General features: G+C 44.2%; 1 long non-coding RNA gene across 3 annotated transcripts; it reads right to left on the bottom strand.

The window, feature by feature from the left end:
- Positions 1-572: 572 nt before the first annotated feature.
- Positions 573-24,476, bottom strand: LOC149123500 (uncharacterized). Of its 3 annotated transcripts, XR_016216151.1 has the most exons (4): positions 24,266-24,476; positions 21,339-21,417; positions 9,426-9,542; positions 573-814 (listed from the first exon to the last, which is right to left on the bottom strand). It is a non-coding gene; the product is annotated as an uncharacterized LOC149123500 (long non-coding RNA). The 3 variants fall into 3 exon arrangements; XR_016216152.1 differs by lacking the exon at positions 9,426-9,542 and having other exon boundaries at positions 24,266-24,466; XR_016216153.1 differs by lacking the exons at positions 573-814; positions 9,426-9,542 and adding an exon at positions 16,956-17,188 and having other exon boundaries at positions 24,266-24,466.
- Between the last annotated feature and the right edge of the window lie 24 nt (positions 24,477-24,500).

Here is a 24,500-nt window from a genome sequence, read left to right as displayed (position 1 = left end):
TATTTGAAAGGCAGAGTGACAGAGAGAGAAGGAGAGTCAGAGACATACAGAGAAAGAGAGAAAAAGGGATCTTCCATCTTGTGGTTGGTGAGGTCAAAGCCAGGAGCTGGAACTCCATCCAGGTCTCCCACCTGGATGACAAAGACCCAAGTACATGGGCCATCATCTACTGCTTTCCCAGGTATATTAACAGGGAGCTGGATTGGAATGGAAGCAGCCAGGACCCAAATCAGCACCCAATGGAATGCCAATGCCACAGGCAGAGGCTTAGCCCACTACACCGCAGTGCCAGCCCCTTTCCCGTTCTTTATAAACTAACACTTTCTTGGCTTTTCCTGCCTATCATATTCCCGCATCTTTAATCATTGACAGACAATAAACAGCCTGAGCAAACAAGAAATACAAGTCAGTCAAAGGCTCACCCATAGCTTATGTCACCTATTAGAAAAAGTCGTGAGCTTTCAACACCTTGACTCAGTTTCATGATGATGCTCATCCCACCGACAAGCACATTGAGCGTGGCTCCTGTTTATCCAGCTCTCAAAGGGAAAAACACATACAAAACTCATTCGTTTTGTTTAAGAAGCTGTTGGAAGTTTATTTGATTCAATTTTACCAAGCCAGGTTTCTTTTTGGTTGTTGATGAAACTATCGCGCTTTTCATCACCACATGTTTTCTCCCAGTTCTGATGGAAGTGGTGAAGTACTGTCTCAAGTGCTTCAAAGGAATGAGGTCCTTCACAACAGTAGCTCTGATACTCCATGTACATACATTTGATCTTTTCCTTTCTTCATAATGGACTTAGATTGATATCTGAAGAAAAATTACATAAGAAAAATTGTAATTAGAAGTGTTGAGCATACTCTCCCTGATTTGAAAATTTGAAAAGATTACCCATATCCTTAGAAAAATCTAACTATTCATTTCTTGAAAGACATAATAAAACCACTTACAAATATATAAAGCATAACATATGTGTTAGTTTGGTGATTTATAATTTACTAATAAAATACTTCCAATATGGCAATTGACAGGTCACCTTTCTTGGTCAGTTGAAGACAATGAATAGAGAAAGTTTTCAGGTTTTCGTAGAGAAGCAAATGTCCCATTTTTCCTGTTATTTTAAAATAGTTCTAAAGTTAATTTGTTATATGAACTATGTATAGCCCCAAGCATTAAGCAATCTAATTCTAAAGTCAAATAAGATTGAAATAGTATCTCCATAAAATATAATTAATAATTTAAAGGCAATAGTTCCAAGTTTCACCTTGAAGACTGTTAAGTGCTTTTCTCCCAAGGTGATGTATATTTTAAAAATCCTAAGGTAAGCCTCATTCTTTTTTCTTTTCTTTTTTTCATTTTTTTTATGGTTAACACATGGCTTGACCACTCTTACTGTTAAATAGTTTTTAAAAAAAGTTTTAACCAGTAGAGGTTGAATTGTACCCTATGAAAAATAAAGCAAATTCAATGATGATCAGCTCAACTGTGTAGACAGATTAAGTATTTCCTCCTGACAAGGACATTTTTCCTTTTTTTGCAAAGGTGCTCAATTTCCTTTTTCTCACCCCCTCTTTTTTTAAAATTTCACAATGACTGGGTCACCCCTGAAAGAGGAGCTCAAGACTCAGAATTTAAATGTGTATAGGCTCAGCTTTTGTCTACTTCTCTCTTGCAGATAAGCAGGAGTAAAGTGTATATGTTCAACTTTTATTTTTCCTAAGAGTACATACCAAATCAGAACCGTGAGACAGGTCCTGCGAAAGCCCTACCAGCCTTATTAAGTGAACTTCCCTTTCAAAAGTAATTGAGAGAAGAGTAAATGTAGCAAAGTATGAACGAAACAAAGCCAAAGAATTATCTAATATTTTTAAAGGGTCAGAGAAAGAGAACAACACAAACAAAATAAGCAGAAAAGCCACATGACTAGTGGTTCCACTTGTAAAAACATTACAAATAGACCAAGATAGTACTAGAGAAAAAAGCCTAGCAGTAATTTTTCCATTTAATTGTTTTAAAATGTATTTTTAAAAGCTTTATATTTATTTGAAAGTCAGAGTTACACAAATAGAGGAAGAGAGAGAGAGAGAGAAGGAGATCTTCCTTGTGCTGCTTCACTCCCCAGTGACTGCAATGGCCAGGGTTGGGCCAGGCTGAACACAGGAGTCAGGAGCTTCTTCCGGGTCTTCCATGTAAGTGCAGGAGTCCAAGCCCTTGGATCATCTTCCACTGCCCTCGCAGGCACGTTAGCGGGCAGCTAGGTTGGAAGTAGAACTGCTGGGACTGGAACTGGTGCCCATATGGGATGCTGCCGCAGGTGGTAGTTTGACCAACTACTCCACGACACCAATACCTAAAATGTATTTGAGAAAGCGAGACAGCTCCCAACTGTTGGTTCACTCCCCAGATACTCTCAACAGCTAAAGTTGGGCTGGGGATGAAGCCAGGAGCCAGGAATTCTATCAGGTCTCCCATGTGGGTGGCAAGAACTCATCTACTCGAGCTATGACCACTGCCTCCCGGGGTCTGCAATGGCAAGAAGCAGGAGTCAGAAAAGCCAGTGGCAAGAATTGAACCCAGATATTCTGTGGGACACTAGAATCTTAACCAGCATCTTAACTGCTGGAGTAAGTGAGCACCCTCAACAGATAGACATTTTTTTTTTAATTATACAGTTGTTTTTAATGATGTTGAATTACTGTATTTTTGCTGTCTGTCGCCTACTAAGTATGGTAGGCAGTAGAGTAAGGACATTAAAAACACTAAGTTCTACCAAAAAAAAAAAAAAAAGCCCTCTCTGACACAGATATCATTACATTCATTTTACAAATTGGAACTAAGCCTTATAAATATTAAAAATGTAGCCAAAAACTACTCAGGACTTGAACTCAAGCTGTTAATCACCATGATAAACTGATAACATTTTTCCTTACATCTTCATGTTCAAAATAGCTACTATTTTTATGGTGCTAAGCAGTTTATAATTTTTCTTTAAATAATATTAATGTAAGTCATTATTTCATCTTAAAAAGCCATTTATTTATTTATTTATTTATTTATTGTGCATTTGAAAGGCAAAGTGACAGAGAGAGAGAAAGAGAGACATAAAGAATCTTCTGTATGCATGTTCACTCCCCAAATGATAGCAACAGCCAAGGCTGGGCCAGGCAGAAGCCAAGAGCTGGTATCTCCACCCTGGTTTCCCATATGGGTGGCAGCAACCTAAGCAGTTAGGCCTTCTTCCACAACCTTCCCAGGTGCACTAGCAGGAAGCTGGATTGGAAGCAGAGTAGCAAGAACACAATATGGGATGCCCATGTTGTAAGCCACGAATTAACCCACAATACTGGCTCCTCTTTGTTCTGTTTCAAAATAGATGCTGTTGAACTTCCCTTGAGAATTTCTACAACATTTTGTTGTGTTTCTTCTACTTTCTGTTTCTTCCAGTAAATATGACATAAGGCAGAGTCTCAGATCTAAAAAGCAGCATGTGACCATTTATTTTCAGAGACAAACACAGATCCCTGAGCCCAAAAAACTAGGGTACAGAACACAGGACATTTCTATTTTTCTTAAATCAAGAAAATAGGGTATTATTAAAATTATTTAAAAATTAATTTTTTTACATTGGCAAGGCATATTGTAAAAAATAAGAAAATACCAATAAGAAACAATCTTTAACATTTCAACTTCTCATATTTATCATCTTGGTGTAAGGAGGGTACTTCAAAAAATTAATGATAATATGAGATTAAAAGAGAAGTACATTGTGGTGTAAAAAATGTTTGCAATCCATATGCAGTTTTTTCATAGTATGCATTTTTCATGAACTCTTTGTAGTCCTCTCAAATGGTACTGAAGTTATTGAGGGAAAAAATCTGTACCTTTAAATAATGTTGAAGGAGATTTCCTTACTAGTACAGAAAAGATTGTAGGAAACAGATTAGTGTCACAAAGTACAAAAAGGAGTCTGCTGTAGTTTTCTGAACATGAAATAAAAGCATGGCTAAAGGTACACATGAGCACTTGGCCCTCATTTGCCCTTGATAAATACGTCACTAAAAGAAGAGCTAGAAAAAGTCACGCTAAGTTTGGAAGCCAGTCTTCATCCCACCATTATTAATGTAAGACATTGTTTTAAGTTATAACTCAAGCATAGTTGAAAGTCATTGAACCTTAGCTCTTTAATGATATCATAAATCTTAGCTGTGTGAAATAGCATTCAACCCGTTTTTTTGCAATATCTTGACACGTAGTTGGAAGGTGAATTAGCTAATCAAAGGTCTGTTCATTTGCATGTCGTCAAATTAAATTGCAGTGATAGCTCCACTGAATTAACCAGTTGTTTAAGTGTTGCATAAATACAGCCTTAGTTTTAAATAAGAACTGGCAGCATTTCTTCTAGAAGTTGCCAAGTCTCAAGCTATTAAAGTTGTCCCATCCCAAGAACTTTCCACTTGTAGCTGTCAAAGATTTTTTTTTTTTAATTAAGCCCAAATAGCTTGATGTCTGAGCTACTTCCTGATAATAAATTAAGTATCTTTGCGAACCATTCTGTCTTCCAGGCCTAGGAGTTGATCCATGGTGCTCTTAGGATTTCTACACACTTAAAAAAAATTATCTGAGAGGCAGAGAGACAAAGACAGGGCAAGATTGAGACAGATAAGCAGAGACTCAGCCAGAGCTGCCATCCACTGACTCATTCCCCAGATGCCTGCCTCAATCCAAGTCTCCCCAGGGGTGGCAGGAAACCAATTACTTGAACCATCACTGCTGCCATCCAGGGTCTGCATCAGCGAGAAGCTGGATCAGTAGTTGGAGCCAGGAACTGAACTCAGGCACTCCAATACGAGACACAGAGATGTTAACCGCTGGACTGAACATGTGTCTCCTTGGGCCAAAGGAGACCGATGAGAGGCTGGATCCTACCTTTGTATTATAGAGGTTCTGACTCACTTTCAGCAACGTGTTTATTTACTCACTCAAGATTTCTTGCTTCTCCTTTTATTCATTTCAAACACACACAACCCCATACACGTAACTTTTGAATATGAATAACGTGCTAGGTAATAGGCACTTGGCTAGTTTCAGGTGATAGAGTGATAAATAATTTAGAAATAATCCCTGTATTCTTACAGCTCCCGATAGCAAGGACTAATCTGCTTTCACTCTTGAGCCTTCCATCATCTTGGATACCCACTCTTCCCCATACAACCTCGGCCTCAGAGTCTCTGCTTTTGCAACGAGTCGAGTAAACACTGTGAAATGTAGCCTGAGCAGGACTCCAGACACACGTCTCGGGCAGTGGCGGCAATGTGCGCAGCCACATCACAGCAGATCTGGAGCACGTCGCCGAAAGATTCAGAACGTAAGCAGTGGCTTTGCTTGCTCTGCACTAAGTACAGCTGCTGCTTTTCAGGTGCCGGGAATTGTTTTCCTTTTCCCTGGAAACTTTCCCTCTTCAGTGAAAATTCGGTGGTGAATCATGGAGACCCCACAAGGAGAGAATTGTGCTGGGTGGCAGAGGGCACCTGTGGAGATGGCCACCATGGCAGTTCTCCTGCTGCGAGTTCTCCTGGGCACACAGCCACCCCCACCCCAAGCCAGCTCTAACCCAGGTTACGGTAATGCTAATGATCTGCTTTAATCCAACCAAAACAAGAATAGGCAATCTCAAAGGTTTTTATGAAAAATCTGCTTCTACCTTTGACCCAGGCGATTTTTCTCCAAATATTTAAGTTCAAAAGCACTGTGTGCTTAATACATTTGTTTCAAACCAGAAAATCAACCTTATTATATTTGACCACCCCCTTACTTGAATTTGCAATTTTGTGGCATGGTTTGGATTTTGCCTAATGCAAATTATGTACAATCATATAAAAACTTATTTTTACTTGTTTGCTATGTACATAGAATACTGAACTTGTGAGTAAATGTCTTTTGTATCCATTTTAAGGGCTATTGAGTTGCTAAGGAGTTGTAGGAGCAAGGTTTTAGCGTGGCTCCTAGGAGAATTATACCATTCATTAGGAAACACATTGCTCACAGCTGTGTCAGAGCAAGTTCTATTCCACATCAATGACATCATTGTTATTTTTTAACTATAATTCACATCTGTGAAGCAGTTGTCTACAAATTGAAATTCTTAAACTGATTCTAAGGCAGAGGTGGACATTTGGAGCCTGTAAGTTAAGAACCAGTTAGATGCCTGTAGCCCATTTAGAGTGCCTGGGTTCAAGGCCCAGCTCCACTCCCATTCCAGCTTCCTGCTAACCCACACTCTGGGAGGCAGCCCGTGATGGTTCAAGTACTTAGATGCCTGCCACCTACATGGGAGGCCTGAATTAAGCTCCCTGCTCCCAGCTTCCACCCAGCCTGGCCCAGCCTCCGTCACTGAGGGCATTGTCAGAGCGAGCCAGAGAACAGGAGCTCTGCCTCTCAAGTAAATGTCTTTTAAAAAATTATTTAAACGAGGGGGAAGGAAGCTGTACCATAAAGTAACTCCACCATTGTATTGCCTTTCATGACTCATGTCACTTTCCAGGATAGTTTGGGACAATATTGCCCAAGGCTATTCTCCTGTGACCACAGGTTATATGTTTAAGATACTTTTGATAGGCAGACACCTGCCCTCGAGACCAAAGAGCTGCTCGAGAGTCTGTAACTTTTCCGTTACACATGTTCTAAAATCTGTGCTCCATAAAGAACTAGTTTCTGCTCAGAAATGTGTCAGCAGGCACCTGGTGCCTAAAACCTAAGCTGGTGTGCTGTGTGAATCTGATAAGGAGTCTGCAGCTTGTAGGGGAAGAACACCAAAGCAGGTCGTACCAGATGTTTAGGGTCTCACCAGCAAAGAGGAAGGTAGAGATAGAAACAAGTGCAAAATGTCCCCTATCTACTCTGCTGTTTTATCTCCGATCCTGACTTGCTTCATGATAACCCGAATAGCACCCTGCACCCTTCTGTTGGGCAAAATTAATTTTCTGGTTATTTTCCAAGATGAAACAGACCACAAATTGCTTTTTAGTTAACGCAAACTGAATTGCTCCCTGACTTCCGTCATTCAAAGAGAAGAAAATAAATCTGTGCAAATGGGAGATGATGGCCAAGGAAATGGAGGAACACCCACCCAGAGGGGCACATTCTGCTCCAGGGGAGTGTTTGCAACCAGGGACACAAAGCTCCTGCTATCCCTTCCTTCAGACACGCAGCACTGCTGGGGATTCAGACATTCTGTAGAGCTCCGCCGACTTAATGCCATGCCTGGCATTGTTCTGGCCAAGGCATTGCAATGGGAAACAGAACCAAGTTTCTACCTCATGGGGTGTGCATTCTAGTGAACGAAATGAGCAATAAAAAATACATGTATAATGTATTTTTAGGTAATGATAACAGAGAAGAAAAATAAGTAGGCTAAGAACCAGAGATTGCCTGGGGGAGGAGAAGAGGGAGGCCATTTGGGAAACGTGGTGAGGAACGTTTCTCTGTGAGATTTTAATGAGGCAAGAACGAGGCATGAGGCTATCCCGGGAGCACGTTCCAGGCGGAGTGAACAGCAGTGGAAACTGTCCTCAGGTGAAAATGACCTTGGTGTGCTCCAGAAATAAAAGGAAAGGAGCAAGGGTGGCATAGCCTGAGGGAGGGTTGTACAAGATGGGAGCCCAGCGGTGGGTGGGAGATGAGCTTGGAAAAGCAGGCAGGCTTGTGGGGCTTGGCAGACCTCGGACAATCTTTGGGGTTTATTCCAGGTGCGAGAGAAGTCGCAGGGAGATTTTGAATAGGAGTGTAGAGGAGCCTGGCTTCTGTTTAAAAAGATGTGGAGTGCTGACTATGGGAACTGCTGAGTGGCGTCAGCGACGGGCTGAGAGGTTGTTCCGCAAATGCAGGCAAAGGCATGACGGCAAGGATAGAGTGGTGAGTGTGGAGGCGTGAGCCTCGTCAGAATGAGCATGGATTTCCAGAGTAGGACAGATAGGACTTGTAGACCGGAGAGGTGGCTGCAAGCTGTGAGGGAGAGAGACGAGTGGAGGACACGTCTCAGGAATTCGGATATGTGAGTGACAAAAAGAGGATGTCTCAGCTGAGGTGAGCATCCAGATACGGAAGACAATCTCGGGCCTCAAGAAGCTCACATTAGGGGCCAGCATGTGGCACAGACTGCCACGCTGACATCCCATATCAGAGCATTGGACCTAGTAATGGCTGTTCCACTTCTGACCCAGCTTCCTGCTCATTTACTTGGAAAAGCAGCAGATGCTGGCACAAGTGCTTGGGCCTCTGCCACCCACATAGGAGACCCAGTGGAGGTTCAGGCTCCAGGCTTCTGCCTAGCCCAGCTCCTGCCAAGGACATGTGGGGAGTGAACCAGCAGATGGAAGATTTCTTTCTCACTCTGTCTCTCCCTGAATCTCTATTACACTGCCTTCCAAATAAATAAAATAAATCTTTAAAAAAATAGATGCTCACAACACTGGAAGGAAACCAACACACACACACACACACACACACACACACACACACCCCTGGGAAATGTTGCCATAGAAATATACACAGGGCCGGCGCTACGGCTCAATAGGCCTATCCTCCACCTGCGGCACTGGCACATTGGGTTCTAGACCCGATCGGGGCGCCGGATTCTGTCCCGGTTGCCCCTCTTCCAGGCCAGCTCTCTGCTGTGGCCCGGGAGTGCAGTGAAGGATGGCCCAGGTCCTTGGGCCCTGCACCCGCATGGGAGACCAGGAGAAGCACCTGGCTCCTGGCTTTGGATCAGCGCGGTGCGCCGGCCGCCGTGGCCATTGGAGGGTGAACCAACCAAAGGCAAAGGAAGGCCTTTCTCTCTGTCTCTCTCTCACTGTCCACTCTGCCTGTCAAAAAAAAATATACACATGAATTTTCTGATCTCTGTTTTTCATAACATTTATTTGTGTTTCTCTTTTTGCCTTTCACATAAGTAGACAACTGAATGGTGTAGCCTACTGGGATATCTAATATTATTTCAGTGCAGGCTGATTGCACATGTCAGTTTGTAGACTAGAAAATTCTTTATGGCTATTTATCATGTAAGTATCTATTGCTTCACACCAAAGAAATAAGTAGGAAAGTATCCCCCCCTTTTCTTCTTTTTCCCATACTGGTACAATGATTGCTCAAAAAGTAATAGATCTTTCTTTATGCCTCCAGAGCTGTCTTTATACTTTGATGGATCAAGGTGAGGAAAAAATGGGGTTTTGTGCTTTCATGGTAAGAGTTTCATCACTCACGGAAAGAAAACAAAGGAAAAGCTACAGAGTGAGGGAAGAACGTGTGCCCCACAATTCCAGAGAAGCAACTTGCACATTCTCAAACTTAGGAGGGCATGTTAAAGTGCAGGTCCCCAGGGCCCATCTGTACAATTCATGATTCAGTAAGAGGGAAACTGGCTGACCGTCTGCGTGTGCAAGAAGCCTTTCCTGTGTCTGATGCTAGAGTTGCAAGATCACTCCTGGAGAAATTCTGTCATCTCGAAGTTGCTCCATTTTATCCAGGCCACATGCCTTCTAACCTGTAGATAGGGGAGTCACATTCAGTGTAAAGTTTTGTAAATAAGTATGATGAAAAGAAAGGATACTTCAAAGATTCTCTGAACTAGAAGAATTTATACCATTCTTTAATTAAAAAAGGAAGAGGAGGGAATCCTTCCAAACTTGCAGCTTTTACCTTGGTATCAAAACCAGACAAGGGAATTGGCCCTGTGACAGAGCAGGCTAAGCCGTGCTGGCATCCCCTCTAGGCGACAGTTTGAGTCACAGCAGCTCCACTTCCAATCCAGGTCCCTACTAATGCACCTGGGAAAGTAGCAGAAGATGACTCAAGGCCGGCGCCGCGGCTCACTAGGCTAATCCTCCACCTTGCGGCGCCAGCACACCAGGTTCTAGTCCCAGTCAGGGCACCGGATTTTGTCCCGGTTGCCCCTCTTCCAGGCCAGCTCTCTGCTGTGGCCAGGGAGTGCAGTGGAGGATGGCCCAAGTGCTTGGGCCCTGCACCCCATGGGAGACCAGGAGAAGCACCTGGCTCCTGCCATCGGATCAGCGCGGTGCGCCGGCTGCAGCGCACCAGCCGTGGCAGCCATTGGAGGGTGAACCAACGGCAAAAGGAAGACCTTTCTCTCTGTCTCTCTCTCTCTCACTGTCCACTCTGCCTGTAAAAAAAAAAAAAAAAAAAAAAAAGAAGAAGAAGATGACTCAAGTGCTTGGGCCCCTGCATCCACTCCTGGATCCTGGCTTTGGCCTGGACCAACCGCGACTATTGCAGCCACTTGGGGAGTAAATCAGTGGATGGAAGATCTCTCTCTGTCTCTTCCTCTCTCTTTTTCTCTCCCCCTCTACCTATTCTCTCCCTCCCCTCTCTGTAACTCTGTCTTTCCACTAAATAAATAAATATTTTTAAAAACAGCAGACAAGGACACAACAACAACAAAATCTATGGGTCAATAGTGTTGATGAACATAGACACAAAACACCAGCAAACCAGATCCAGCAGCATGATAAAAAGACCGTTTACCATAATTAAGTGGGATTTATGCCAGGGATGCAAAGATTGTTAAATATTCACAAATCAACAAACAGGATATACCTCTTATTTTATTTATTTATTTGACAGATAGAGTTAGACAGTGAGAGAGAGAGAAACAGAAAGGTCTTCCTTCTGTTGTTTCACCCCCTAAATGGCCGCTATGGCCAGAGCTAAGCCAATCCAAAGCCAGGAACCAGGTGCTTCCTCCTGGTCTCCCATGCAGGTGCAGGGGCCCAAGCACTTGGGCCATCCTCCACTGCCCTCCCGGGCCACAGCAGAGAGCTGGACTGGAAGAGGAGCAACTGGGACTAGAACCTGGTGACCATATAGGATGCCAGCACCGCAGGCAGAGGATTAACCAAGTGAGCCATGGCGCTGGCCCCAGGCTACACCTCTTCAATAGAATTAAGGACAAAAACCATGATCATCTCAATAGATTCAGAAAATGCATTTGATAAAATCTAATACCAATTCATGATGAAAACTCTGAACAACGTGGATGTAGAAGGAACATACCGCAACATAATAAAGTTCACTTATAACCAGTCATCAGCTAACATTCTACTGAATGGGCAAAAGGTGATGCTTTCTCAAAGATCAGAAAGAAGACAAAGGTGCCCACTTTACCACTATTATTTTACCCTGACCTGACTGGACATGCAGAATGCACACATATATTGAGACAGTATATGGCATCCCATAGATACGTACAATTTTTGTCAGTTAACAATTTAAAGGTAAATTTTTTAAAAGATCCTAGAACCTTAAACCTCCTTTTATTATTTTAAATATCAGAGTTTTAAGGAGCTAATTTCTCTTAATCTTAAATCTAGACACATAAAAAACACATCTTTTAAAAATATTTTTTATATTTATTTATTTGAAAGACAGAGATACGGGGTGGGGGGGGATATCTTCCATCCACTGGTTTACTCCCCAAATGGCCAGGCTAAAGCAAGGAGCCAGGAACTTCTTCCTGGTCTCCCATGTGGGTGCAGGGGCTCAAGCACTTGAGCCATTTTCTGCTGCTTTCCCAGGTGCATCATCAGAGAGCTGGATTGGCAGTGGAGCTGCCAGGACTCACACCGGGCCCATATAGGATGTTGGCACTGCAAGAAGAGGCTTGGCTCTCTATGCCACAGCATTGGCCTGAAGAAATACATCTTAAGGATATACCTATAGTTAGCAAATATGGATTGCCTTAGGATGGTTAAGTTATTTTTAATGGAGGCAAGCACAATGCATTCAACTGATTTTATAAATCTGATATTTTCTTTAAAAAATGCCTTGGGCAAAACTTTTAGAAAGAGCTTTTGTGACTGCAATCAATATGTTCAAATTATGCATAATTTTGTTTCCACCATTCTCATCCTGGATCACAAGAAGTCAAGTACAATTACTAACAAGAGAGGGAATACTACCCTCACCTTGAGACATTTATCATGTACTATCATTAACACTGTAGGAAAAAGTCCAAAATTATGGAGAAAAAATGTGGTACATTTTATTATTTCCTTCAGGAGCATATCAATTTCAATGAATAATCACAAACTTCAGGAATATACTCATCAACTGCAAATGCCATTTGGGACAGAGCTACCGGCATTTAATGTAACTATTCATGTTTCCATTAAGTGTCCATGGTGTGATTTTGTTAGGTGAAATAGAGAGCCTGCCCAAGTTCCTGTTTTTAAAATATGCCTTGGATTTTAAGAATATCACCATTACATTAAACAACTTAATGTTTTAGGACTAACTGGTCCATTAAGATGCACCTTTAAGAACACATTTTTTAAATATCTGAAAAAAATCAGCATACTTTTATAATAACTGTTTTTGTTCACAGATTCATAAAATCATTGATGAAAGTTCTTAATGTTAGATGATAATAACAATTCAAAAATGAATTCTTAGATTTTAACACAGGGAAGCCATCTCAGCACTCTGTCTTATAATACTAGAAAATGTAGTTTTTTTGTTTTTTTTTTTTTAACCAGAATTCCAGTGAGTTTACTTTCTTGGTGTCTATTACGAGGGTTGGAGTTCAGAAAGTTTCTGGGAAAATGAAACTAGATCAGTTAAAATTTAAAAATTCTTAGGGCTGGTGCTGTGGTGGAGTAGGGTAAGCCTCCGCCTGCCATGCTGGCATCCTATATGGGCGCTGGTTTGAGTCCCAGTTGCTCCACTTCCGATCCAGCTCTCTGTTATGGCCTGGGGAAGCAGTGGAAGATGGCCCAAGTGCTTGGGCCCCGGTACCCATGTGGGACACCTGGAGGAAGCTCCTGGCTCCCAGCTCTGGATGGGCCCAGCTCTGGCTATTGCACATGAATAAAATCTTAAATTTTTTAAAAAATTCTCCCAAGTCTGAATTTGGGGGAAGATAGACTTAATCATCCCTGAGATGACCTGAGTGCAGTTTCCTAAAACGGGAAAACGGGAACCCTCTGCAAGGGCTGAGCTGTGGACGTGAAAGAAAGCCTTGAACAAAAGCCGACTGAGCTATCAGTCAATTTGGTACACTTTGTGTTTTAGATTTCCTTTTATACTCTACAGGAGTTAGAGAAGCTTTAAAACTAGAAATTCGCAGTAACCCACAAACCAAGAGAAGGAGGAGACCGTGCTGCGCGTGGAGCACACCATCTCCAGCAGTGAGGCGTCCTTTCTCTGGGGTTCTTGGACCCCATGGATCCCATTCACGCTTCTCCTAACTAACTACAACCTGTTTCCCTTTCTGTGTTCTTTTCCTGTTCTGGTGACCAATCACCGAGCTTCACCTCTCCTGTTAACCAAAACTAGCTCTAAGGAGTGATGACCCTGAAGTGCCAATGACACCTATGGCAGCACTCCTGGGGTGACACAGCATTGACATTGCAAGAGCCCCTACGTTCATCTCCAATGGTTAGATTTCCTGTATCACCTCGATGCCCAGGCCCAGACATCTACCTTCACAAGTCAGACCTAACGTGTAATTCGTAGTCATGCATGTGCATAAGGCAAATACCTTCCCTAAATGTGGATCTGACCAGTGAGAAAGGGAGGGGAGAATGACAAGCAAGCAGAGAAAGTGACCACAGGAGAATTAGCAGGGAAAGGCAGTGCTTCCCTTACTGGGTCCAGTCTTCTGACTTGAAACCCTTTTTCTTGAGCATTGCAGAAGACTTTAGCCACCTTAGCTTCTTCTAAGTCTAATGGAAAGCAGTGTGGACTAGTGGTTATCGGGTATGTTGCAGAACCAGATTGACTGAGCTTGAATGTCAAGTCTACCCTAGACAAATTCCTGAACATCTCTATACTTCAGTTTCCCTACCTGAAACTGTGGGGATGACATTTTCCAAGTGGTTCTAAGAAATAAATGACTTGGTCGGGGCCGCGGCTCAATAGGCTAATCCTCCGCCTTGCGGTGCCAGCACACCGGGTTCTAGTCCCAGTCGGGGCGCCGGATTCTGTTCCGCTTGCTCCTCTTCCAGGCCAGCTCTCTTTTGTGGTCAGGGAGTGCAGTGGAGGATGGCCCAAGTGCTTGGGCCCTGCACCCCATGGGAGACCAGGAGAAGCACCTGGCTCCTGGTTTCAGATCAGCGTGGTGCGCCGGCCGCAGCACGCTGGCAGCGGCGGCCATTGGAGGGTGAACCAACAGTAAAAGGAAGACCTTTCTCTCTGTCTCTCTCTCTCTCACTGTCCACTCTGCCTGTAAAAAGAAAGAAAGAAAGAAAGAAAGAAAGAAAGAAAGAAAGAAAGAAAGAAAGAAAGAAAGAAAGAGACTTAACAGGGACCAAATGTTTAGAGAATAGTAACCACAGTGAGAGCTTGATAAACGTGCAGTATCATCATCTGAGCAGCTGTAGGATCTCTTACTTCCACCTCCTCATACTCATCTCTGTAAGGCACATAGAGAAAACACGGGACAGCGTTCTGGGGTAGCTGGTTAAGACAGGTTTTTTGTTTTGTTTTGTTTTGCTTTTTTTACAGGCAGAGTGGACAGTGAGAGAGAGAGACACAGAGAAAGGTCTTCCTTTTGCCGTTGGTTCACCCTCCAATGGCCGCTGCGGCCGGCGCATTGCGCTGATCTGAAGCCAGGAGCCTGGTCTCCCATGGGGTGCAGGGCCCAAGTACTTGGGCCATCCTCCACTGCACTCCCTGGCCACAGCAGAGAGCTGGCCTGGAAGAGGAGCAACCGGGACAGAATCCGGCGCCCCGACCCGGACTAGAATCTGGTGTGCCTGCGCCGCTAGGTGGAGGATTAGCCTATTGAGCCGTGGCGCTGGCCTAAGACAGTTCTTGCAACACCGAAATCCCATGTTGGAATGCCGGTTCAAGTCCTGGCTGCTTAGCTTCCCATTCAGCTCATGTGCCTGGGAAGGAAATGAAAGATGGCCCAAGTGCTTGGCTTCTGCCACCCATGTTGGAGACTTGGATGGAGTGCCAGGCTCCTGGCTTTGGCCTGGCCTAGATGTGGCTGTTGCAGTCAGGGGATTGAACTAGCAGATGGAAGATTCTCTCTCTCTCTCTGTCTCTCTGTCTCTCCCTCCCCCTCTCTCTATTTCTCCTCCCTCTTCTTCCCTCCCTCTATGCCACTCTTACTTTCAAATAAATGAAAAACTAAAATAGTTTTTTAAAGATTTATTTATTTATTTGAAAGTCAGAGTTACACAGAGATGGGGGGGAGAGAGAGAGGTTTTCCATTCGATGGTTCACTTCCCAATTGGCCGCAATGGCTGGAGCTGCACCAATCCGAAGCCAGGAGCCAGGAGCTTCTTCCAGGTCTCCCATGTGGGTGCAGGGGCCCAAGGACTTGGGCCATCTTCTACTGCTTTCCCAGGCCATAGCAGAGAGCTGGATCGGAAGAGGAGCAGCTGGGACTAGAACCGGTGCCCATATGGGATGCCGGAGCTTCAGGCCAGGGTATTAACCTGCTGCGCCACAGTGCCGGCTCCACTAAATAATCTTAAAAAGCAAAACAAAAAGACAGAAAAGAGAATCCCATCCCTCATGAAGGTGCTGGATGCCAGAGGGGCAGTGTTGGTAGGAAAGTATTCTAAAGAATTGCACTACTTAATTCGTAAACAGATAGCTAAGGAATCTTGATAGATTCTATTTTGCCCAGGGTAAAATAAGGAAACAGGAAAGTTCAAATGGCAGCAAGACAGCAGGAGGGTTTTATGCATGTGGGCTACAAAGACAAAAGTTGTTTAAGTCTGAAATAACCGCCAAGGGAGCGGAGGAGCCTGCCTGCTGCACACAGAAGTGTGCCACAGCAAGCAGATGGGCAGGTGCCTGCCGGAGAGAGCTTCTTTAGCACCAGGCCAGGGCTTCCCTGGAAATCTTTTTGCATGGATGTATAAACACCACAGAGGTATGTAGAGCTTTGAGCTAAATTTTTAAGAATTTAGCAGGAAGCTTTTTTTAAGATTTATTTAAGTCAGAGTTATAGAGAGAGAAGGAGAGACACACACACACACACAGAGCGAGAGTGAGAGCGAGAGAGAGAGAGAGATCTTCCAACTGCTAGTTCACTTCCCAAATGGCCACAACAGCTAGGGCTGGGCCAGGCAGAAGCCAGGAGCCAGGAGCTTCTTCCAGGTCTCCCTCATGGGTATCAGAAGCCCAAACACTCGGGCCATCCTCTGCTACTTTCCCAGGCCATTAGCAGGGAGCTGGATCTGAAGTGAAGCAGCTGGGACCCATATGGGATGCCGGCGCCACAGGCACAGCTGTTCCCGTTACACCACACCACCAGCCCCAGGAAAGTATTTGTACTGTCCTCACCATGACAGGAACACGGCATCACGTTGAAACTGATCCCACAGTACCCATAGTAACCAGCTTTTCGTTACTCTAACCAAAGTACCGGGAAGGAGACACTCGTGAAGGAAGCAGCTTTGTTCCGGCTCACAAGTTTGGAGGTTTGCAGTCCCGGGTTGGGCAGCCCCTTAGTCTGGTGTCTGGTGGCGGCTGGCTGTGGCAGAGGGCGTGCAGGGGAGCAAGGACGCGGAGAGCCGGGCAGCAGAGAGACCCGGGGAGCATGTGGCTTCCTCTACCTGCTGTGGGGTCTGTCCTTATAAAGCCCTCGTGATTCCATCATGGGGCTGTGCCCTGGCAAAGCAAAGCCAGCCCGGCTGCTTCCCAAGGCCCCTCCTGCATGTACCATATTGGGATCAAGTCTCCACATCAGCCAGGACATCAGTTCCTCAACTGCTAACCCAAATTTGGGGATTTCACCTTTTGCATGAGTGTGGGAGCAAGTTACTCTTCAAACCACGACACTACCTAATTTCTTCTTTGTTTTCCATTTGAAAATATGAGAGCATTTCGAAAAGCTCATTGAAAAAAATGCTCTTAAAAGAGAACTTAATGTTGATGAAAAAAAGTTGAATTATCCATGAACTCCTTTGAAGACCCCCTCCTATTTACACAGAATATTATTTTTTTATTTGAAAGTCAGAGTTACACAGAGAGAGAAGGAGAGACAGAGAGAGAGTGTTCTTACATCCTCTGGTTCCCTCCCCAGACGGCTGCAACGGCTGGAGCTGTGCCGATCTGAAGCCAGGAGCCAGGAACTTCCTCCGGGTCTCCCACGCGGGTGCAGGGGCCTAAGGACTTGGGCCATCTTCTAAGGCTTTCCCAGGCCATAGCAGAGAGCTGGATCAGAAGAGGAGCAGCTGGGACTAGAACCGGCGCCCGTATGGGGTGCCGGTGCTTCAGGCCAGGGCATTAACCTGCTGTGCCACAGCACCGGCCCCTACACAGAATATTATTATGAGAAACATAGCTTGGTAGAAACATTTTATATTCAGGAGACATAGCAGAATTTTTAATGAAGGGAACTTGATTCTGAGAATATTTATTATCAAATCACCTTAACAATTTGACAGGCTCAAGTAAATGTGTAAAAAGATGAAACTATAAATAAAAGCACTAAATAATTCACATATGAGCACTCTCATGGTTTGGAAATGCAAATGAATTCTTATAATAGTGCATTGACCAACTGTTCATTCAAGAAGTAGGAGAAAAACATTCTGCAAAAACAGTTCCCAAGAGGGATATATGAGGCTTTTTAGTAAATATGCTTAATGATTCATTTCAATCTCATAGCATAAATCATAACAAATTGAGTTAGGCAATGACTTTTTAAAAAAATTTATTTGAAAGACAGGGTGACAGAGGGAGAGACCTTGCATCCACTGGTTTACTCCTCAAATGCCTACATTGGCCAGGGGTGGGCCAAGGTAGAAGCCAGGAGCCGGAAGCTTAACCCAAGTCTCCCATGGGTGCAGCAGGGACACTGTCTCCTGAGTCATTGCCATGGCCTCCCAGGGTGTGCATTGGCAGGAAGCTGCAGTCAGGAGAAGAGTTGGCATGGAACCCAGTACTCCGCAGGGGCAGGCGGGCATCTAAACCCATAAAAGGGCCAGTTCCTCACCCCAATTCACAGGAGAGAAAAATGGAGCACGGAGTTAAGGAAGCCAAAGCTACTGCACTCCACTCTCTGGTCACCCTGCTTCTTCTAGAACCACACCTCCTGCACTTGGATTTCTCTCTCCCTGACGGGGTGGGCCTTTTTATAGGTATTGAGAATCCCAGGGAAATTTTTAGATTGCAGCCAGCTACAGGTTGAAAAAAAAAAAAGAGGCAGAGAATTACAGAAAATGCCCTGAGGTCCTCAGAGGGGAGGAGAAACAGGAGCCTAAGGAAAAGATCATTAGCTGAGGAAGGACACTGAGCAGAATCTGGGGGCAGTTGAGGGCGCCTGCAGCCCCCAGCCACCCCGAACCCAGACTCCCAGTAGCCCCAGGCTGCACGGAGGCGATTTCCAGTGGGTCCAGTTTTGTCCACAAAATAGTTTTCCTCAGAGCACACATGACTCCAAGAGGGGCACTTGAGAAATGAGTAACACACACAACAGCAACACACACAACAGCACACTTTTAATTTATGGTTAAGTGAACGTTCAGATAACAGTGTTTGCTTTCAGTTAAGTAATATTGCACAGTTGGCCAGCTTGGGAGAAACAGATGGGTGGCTATCTTCGTTTTTCTAAATATTTTCTAAAGCACGAAGATGTATTCATAGCAGGGGTTTTGCAAAGCCAGATTCTTCTCTCCTGCTTTGGAAGTGAGGCTTTGCTCTGTGTGTGTGTGTGTGTGTGTGTGTGTGTGTGTGAGAGAGAGAGAGAGAGAGAGAGAGAGAGAGAGAGAGAGAGAAGGGGTTATCTTTATCTTCTAAACCGCCTTAATGAATGAGAAAGATATGGTTAGGTTACAGAGTGCAGCCACGTTTGCTTTTGGCGTCATTATCTGGGGGTTTTGTGATTTTCTTCCTGCTTTCCCTTATCTCTCTTCCCTTTTCACAGTTCACACTTACACAAACTGTGTCATTCATTGTAATGATAAAGCAAGTACCCAGTGTTTAGCTTTCATTCTTGTCCTTGGATGTTAAAACTGACAGCTTAGCACCTCTATTACTTTTTATCTGGGAGTCCTTGGCCTTGCCAGCACTTGAGATAAGAAAGTCTCACACTTGCCAGGGGGCAGGGAAAAAGAAAAAAAAAAAAAAACAACCAGGAAAACTGAAAACAGCAAAGGGGCAGGGATATGTGAACTACAAAACGGGCGGGAGGAGGAATCCATTTGGAAAAGGGATGGGGCTTGCCATTCACCAGGAGGGATGAAATTATAAATGAGAGGCTCTCGGTGGGATTTAGTCAATTTCCAATGAAGTCAATTTTCAACTACCCTGTTAACCAGTGTAAACTTTATCCAACACTTTATCTCATTGTAATTCAACTGTAAAAGAGCTACCTTGGAAATGAATTTGACTAGCTCACACTAAATCCTTACTTAGCCACAGAATCTGAGAATCAACACATGAAACTACAATACCATGCAGGTGTGTGTGTGTGTGTGTGTGTGTGGAGAGAGAGAGAGAGAGAGAGAGAGAGAGAGTGAGCGAGCCTGTTTTGAGGTTACGATTATTTACTGACAAATTCGGGGAGATTAAACAGAATTTTAAGTTCATTTTCTTAGTTTGTTTTGTGCTTCTATAACAAAAATACCTATGATTGGATAGTTTCTAAAGAAGAGAATTGTTTCTTACAACTCTGGAGGTGGGAAGCCCGAGGTGAAGGGGCTTACAGCTGGTGAGGGTCTTCCTGCTGTGTCATCCGTGGCAGAGGGCAGGAGGAAGGGGAGTGAGACAGGATGTTTCCATGGGGGTTCAGAGGTTGGAGGAGACAAGAGGAGATTGAGGGGGGTGGGGAGAGGGCCAAACTCATTTTTATAATCAACTTGTTCTTTTTTTAAAAAAAGATTTATTTATCTGAAAGGCAGAGATACAGAGAAAGAGAAGGTGAGAGATGAGAGACGAGAGAAAGAGAGAGAGAGAGAGAGATGGATCTTCCATCCGCTGGCTCACTCCTCAAATACCCCAACGGCCTGAGCTGGGCCCATCTGAAGCCAGGAGCCAGGAGCCTCTTCTGGGTCTCCCACATGGGTGCAGGGGCCCAAGCACTTGGGCCATCTTCAGCTGCTTTCCCAGGCACATTATCAGGGAACTGGATTGGAAGTGGAGCATCTGGATCTCAAACTAAGGCCTATATGCGATGCTGGTACTGCAGACGGAGGCTTAACCTTCTATGCCACAGCTCTGGCCCCATCAACTTGTTCTTGAAATAACAAGTCCACTCCTGCTGTGATGGCATGAATCCATTCACGAAGGCAGAGCCCTCATAATCTCATCACTTCTTAAAGGTGCTGGGGAACCTGTTTCCAACACAGGAACTTTGTGGGATACATTCAAACCACAGCACTTTTCTCCTTTTAATACCGACTAGCTTTCCTGGTCTGTTGCCTTCATTCCTGCATACCACAAAAGAATAGGTACAGGGCTGTGATAGACCTAAGAAAATACTCAGTCCTCATCTGCCCAGATACATGGATACTCAGTGGAAATTCTCTCTGCCCTGTGTTTCAGGAAGGGTTTGGGAAGTCTTTGAAAACATTTCATTGAGTTTCCGGGTGAGAGGAGCTCTTCTTTCCATTGGTTGCATGGTTCAGACATGTTGAGATGGAGCAGTCATATTTAATTTTTTTTAAAGATTTATTTCATTTGTTCGAAAGTCAGAGTTACAGAGAGAGAGGTAGAGACAGAGAGAGGTCTTCCATCTACTGGTTCATTCCCCATATTGTTGCAATGGCCAGAGTTGAGCTGATCTGAAGCCAGGAGCTTCCTCCGGTCTCCCATGTGGGTACAGGGGCCGAAGCATTTGGGTCATTTTCTACTACCATCCCAGGCCACAGCAGAGAGCTCGATCAGAAAAGGAGCAGCTGGGACTAGTACCTGCACCCATATAAGATGCAGGAGCTTCAAGCCAGGGCTTTAATCCTCTGTGCCACAGTGCTGGCCCCACAGTGGTATTTAATTTGGGCCACATCTTTCTTCTTTCTTCCAACTCTGTGAGCTTCTAAGTAAGCAAAAGCCATGTCTATAAATATCTCTGTTGATTGATTTTCAGTTTTGCTTACTTTCAAGTAGAGTAAGGTCTTAAAGATGCTGACAGAGCAATCCATACAAAGATTCCAGATATTTATAATTCCCTGCTATGGTTGAACATGTTCCCCAAAGTGCATGTGTTATTTTTTTATTTCAATGCAACAGTGTTCAGAGGTGGCCAGGTCATGAATGGGTGAATGCCATTGTCATGGCAGTGAACCCCTGATAGAAGGATGAGTTTAGTGCATGCGTGCACACATGTGTGCGTGCACAGATACACACACACACACACACTCACCTGGCAGGTGATACCTTCTGCCATGGGACGAAGCATCATGAAGGCCTCACATGGGCCCCTTGACCTTGTACTTTCCAGCCTGCAAAATTCCAAGAAGTAAATCTCCGTTCACTGTGAATTACAGAAGTGAACAAAGACACCTTTCCCACCACTTCAACCATCTTGCCCTTGTTTAATCTGACAGCACTGCTTTAGTGATTAAGAATGTTTTCTAAGCTTCAAGAGCACTTATTTTCTTGTTGTATTTATACTTATTGAGTTTATACCTTTCATTTGTGTGATTGATTATAAAGAAGCCTGGAACCGCTGAGGATATGCACCTGACTAGGAGGAGCATACCTGCAAAAGGGTGAACTAGGAAGAGTCTGGGGGCCTCTGGATTCTGCCTGGTCATAGCAATCAGTCAGTAATTCTTTTAGGGAGAACAATGAGAGCTGATTCAGTGACTGGTAAACGGAAGGCATATAAGAGATGGTGTGTGTGTGTGTATGTGTGTGTGTGTCCCCAATTTACAAATGCAGAACCCAAGTTATGAAAAGTTTAAGTGATTTACCATCACATAGCTGGTAAACCACTGGGTACAAGGTTAAGTAGAAACTCTTACCATTATCCCAGAAGTAGAGTGGAAAAGGTGAAGCCTGGATGTACTGGGTAGTACTGAACGGGTAACTAGGCAGGAGTTAGAGAAGCCTTCTCCAAAAGAGGGAAATCTACAACGAAGCATAAATGGAGCAGGCAAAAGGGGGCACATAGTTATCTGGACCAGGGGACCTGCATCTGAAAGAAGACAGAAGAAACAGGAGCCCAGGTGGGAAGAAAACTGCAAATAGTTCCTAGAGTTGGAGGGAGATGATAACATAGGAGTTAAAGAGGTAAGTAGATGTCAAATACGACAAAAGCTGCATAAGGCACTCTAAACAACTTGAACTTTACTCCCAGAACAATGGGGACTGCTAAATGGAATTAGGCAATTGAGTCACAGGCTCAGATTTGAGCTTTTGGGATATCACTTGACTGCATTGCAGAGGAAAGACTGGAATGCCAAATAGGACTAAGGCTAGGGCCTGAGTTAGCCTGACATCTGCAAAGATAGAGAGATTTGTGTCGAAGTTAGTTTCCACAGGACTTACTAATTGACTACAGGTGAAAGCAGTGGTGACCATGAGGCAATGGGAAATGGGACTTTAGGTTTTGGTAGCAGTCATCTGTTGGAGAAGTAACATCCTTACAGATGCAGAACAGGGAATAAATTTCAGAGGTAGCAAAATTTTATTCCAGGCATGTTATATCTGGACATCCAGTTTGAAATGACCTTTGAGTACTTCAATATATGGGACTCGAGTTAGCAGCAGAAAGATCTGGGCTGGAAATATGCATGTTGTAAACAAAATTCATGGAAGAAGATTAAACAATATAAGGAGAATCCATATTGGAAAGAATATGAGGCACACATCCTGAATAGTAGCAAATTTCTGATTATATCAGACACGTGAGTGAAATCTCAAGACGAGACCGCCATAGCCATGCCACCATGCTTATGCGTGGAGGCCTGTAAGGCATAGCATCTTTCTTTTTTTTAAAGACACCAATGGACTAAGCCTGATTTTCCTTACATGAAAAACACAGAGAGTGATACTGCGCTGAAAAATCCATGGCATGGCTGTAGCATGTCTTGTCCAAGCAAGCAAAATCATAATTCAAAATCAAGACGCCATCATTATAAATATTTTTTTTTATTTGTACATCATCAGAAAAGGTGGTGGGGTTGATGCCAATAGCAGCTGGCAAGAACAGGATAGGATGTCACATCTGAGATAGGGCGTGTCAGCTTCCAAGTCTTTACCCTGCCTCAGGAATGGCCATGCTCTTACAGGTGGAAACCAACGGGCCTTAGAACCGGGGTTAAAGTCTCAGCTCCACAAACTATCTCCACTCCTCAATATCAAGCAGCTTTAAGCAGCCCCAAAGACAGACATACTTGGGCAGAGAGCAATTAATAATAATAAAAAAAAAAGTATGGAAGTGGGAGCTTAACATACGCTCCCAAAGTTTGTTTTTGTTTTGTTTGCCACAGTGGGCCAGTCTGCGCCTGAGAGGCTGGAAAATGTTAACTGTGAATTTCCTGCCATCTCTTGCCTTCTCTGGGTGGATTTCTTTACTCAGAGGAGGGCATTCACACAGGAGCTCTGAAGTCTCCATCATTGCAGCCGCCAGTGGTCCCAATCACTCCCAAGTTAAGTCAGGGCACATTTCTCACTGGGAAGTCCTGCGGCCTCAACCCATCCCTGCCCCTGCTAGGCTGAGAATCAAGATTTGCTATCACTCAAAGCCCAGGTGGACCAAAGTGCACCCATTACGTTTTTCCTGCAAAGTCCTAGGGTTCATTTTGCTTTGCGATAGTACTGTGCCTATTCTTATTATTCCTAGCTAGTGCCTGGAACCCACCATTACCATCATACTCTAGGGAGAGGTCATTTCATCCCCACTCCATCCAATGCACTAAAACTATTTGTAATTCAATATATCATCTCCAAATCCACGAATTTTGCACGTGATTATTGTTCTTAATTTTGGTGCCTACAAAAAAACCCTACACTGCCTTATGAATTTTAAAGCAATTATATTCCCATTGAAACCACTGTTTCATCTGTGAATGGTGGAATAATGTATACATTCCAATAGTTTGGAATCGAAAGGGTTCCTGGTCACAGCGAATTGAACGGGAGCCCCCTGAAGTCACCCTAAATACCTCTACCTCATGGTTTGCAGTTCTATGACTTTTAGAAGCAAATTTGCATTTAAAACTTTTGCATGTATTTTAACTGAGTTGACCTGCACTGTTCTCTGTGCTGTCATCCTTGCTTGGTTTTTAATTGCACATGTGAAAAAGTATTTCCTAAATAAAGGATACAGGAAAAAAAAAATACCTCTATCTCCAAGAAGTAGCCCAGTATCTGCTCACTGGTTTGCTCATTCCCTCCTGCCCCCCAGCTCCATCCGATACACGTTTCCCAGGACGTAGTGCAGACTTCTGGCTGGAGAGGCTGGAAAATCTAACTCCGAATTTCCTGCAATCTCAGCCCCACTTTCTCCCGTGCGCCGGCCCCGGCTGCAGCCTTGTTATTGTCACGTGGCCGCGGGGTCGGCCGCGGCTTGCGGAGC

This window comes from Oryctolagus cuniculus, chromosome 11, assembly GCF_051225735.1.
Source record: "Oryctolagus cuniculus isolate XC-2025 breed Fujian yellow rabbit chromosome 11, ASM5122573v1, whole genome shotgun sequence".
Lineage (NCBI taxonomy): Eukaryota > Metazoa > Chordata > Mammalia > Lagomorpha > Leporidae > Oryctolagus > Oryctolagus cuniculus.
The sequence above is the reverse complement of the archived record's forward strand: the minus strand, read 5'-3'. Positions and strand labels throughout refer to the sequence as shown.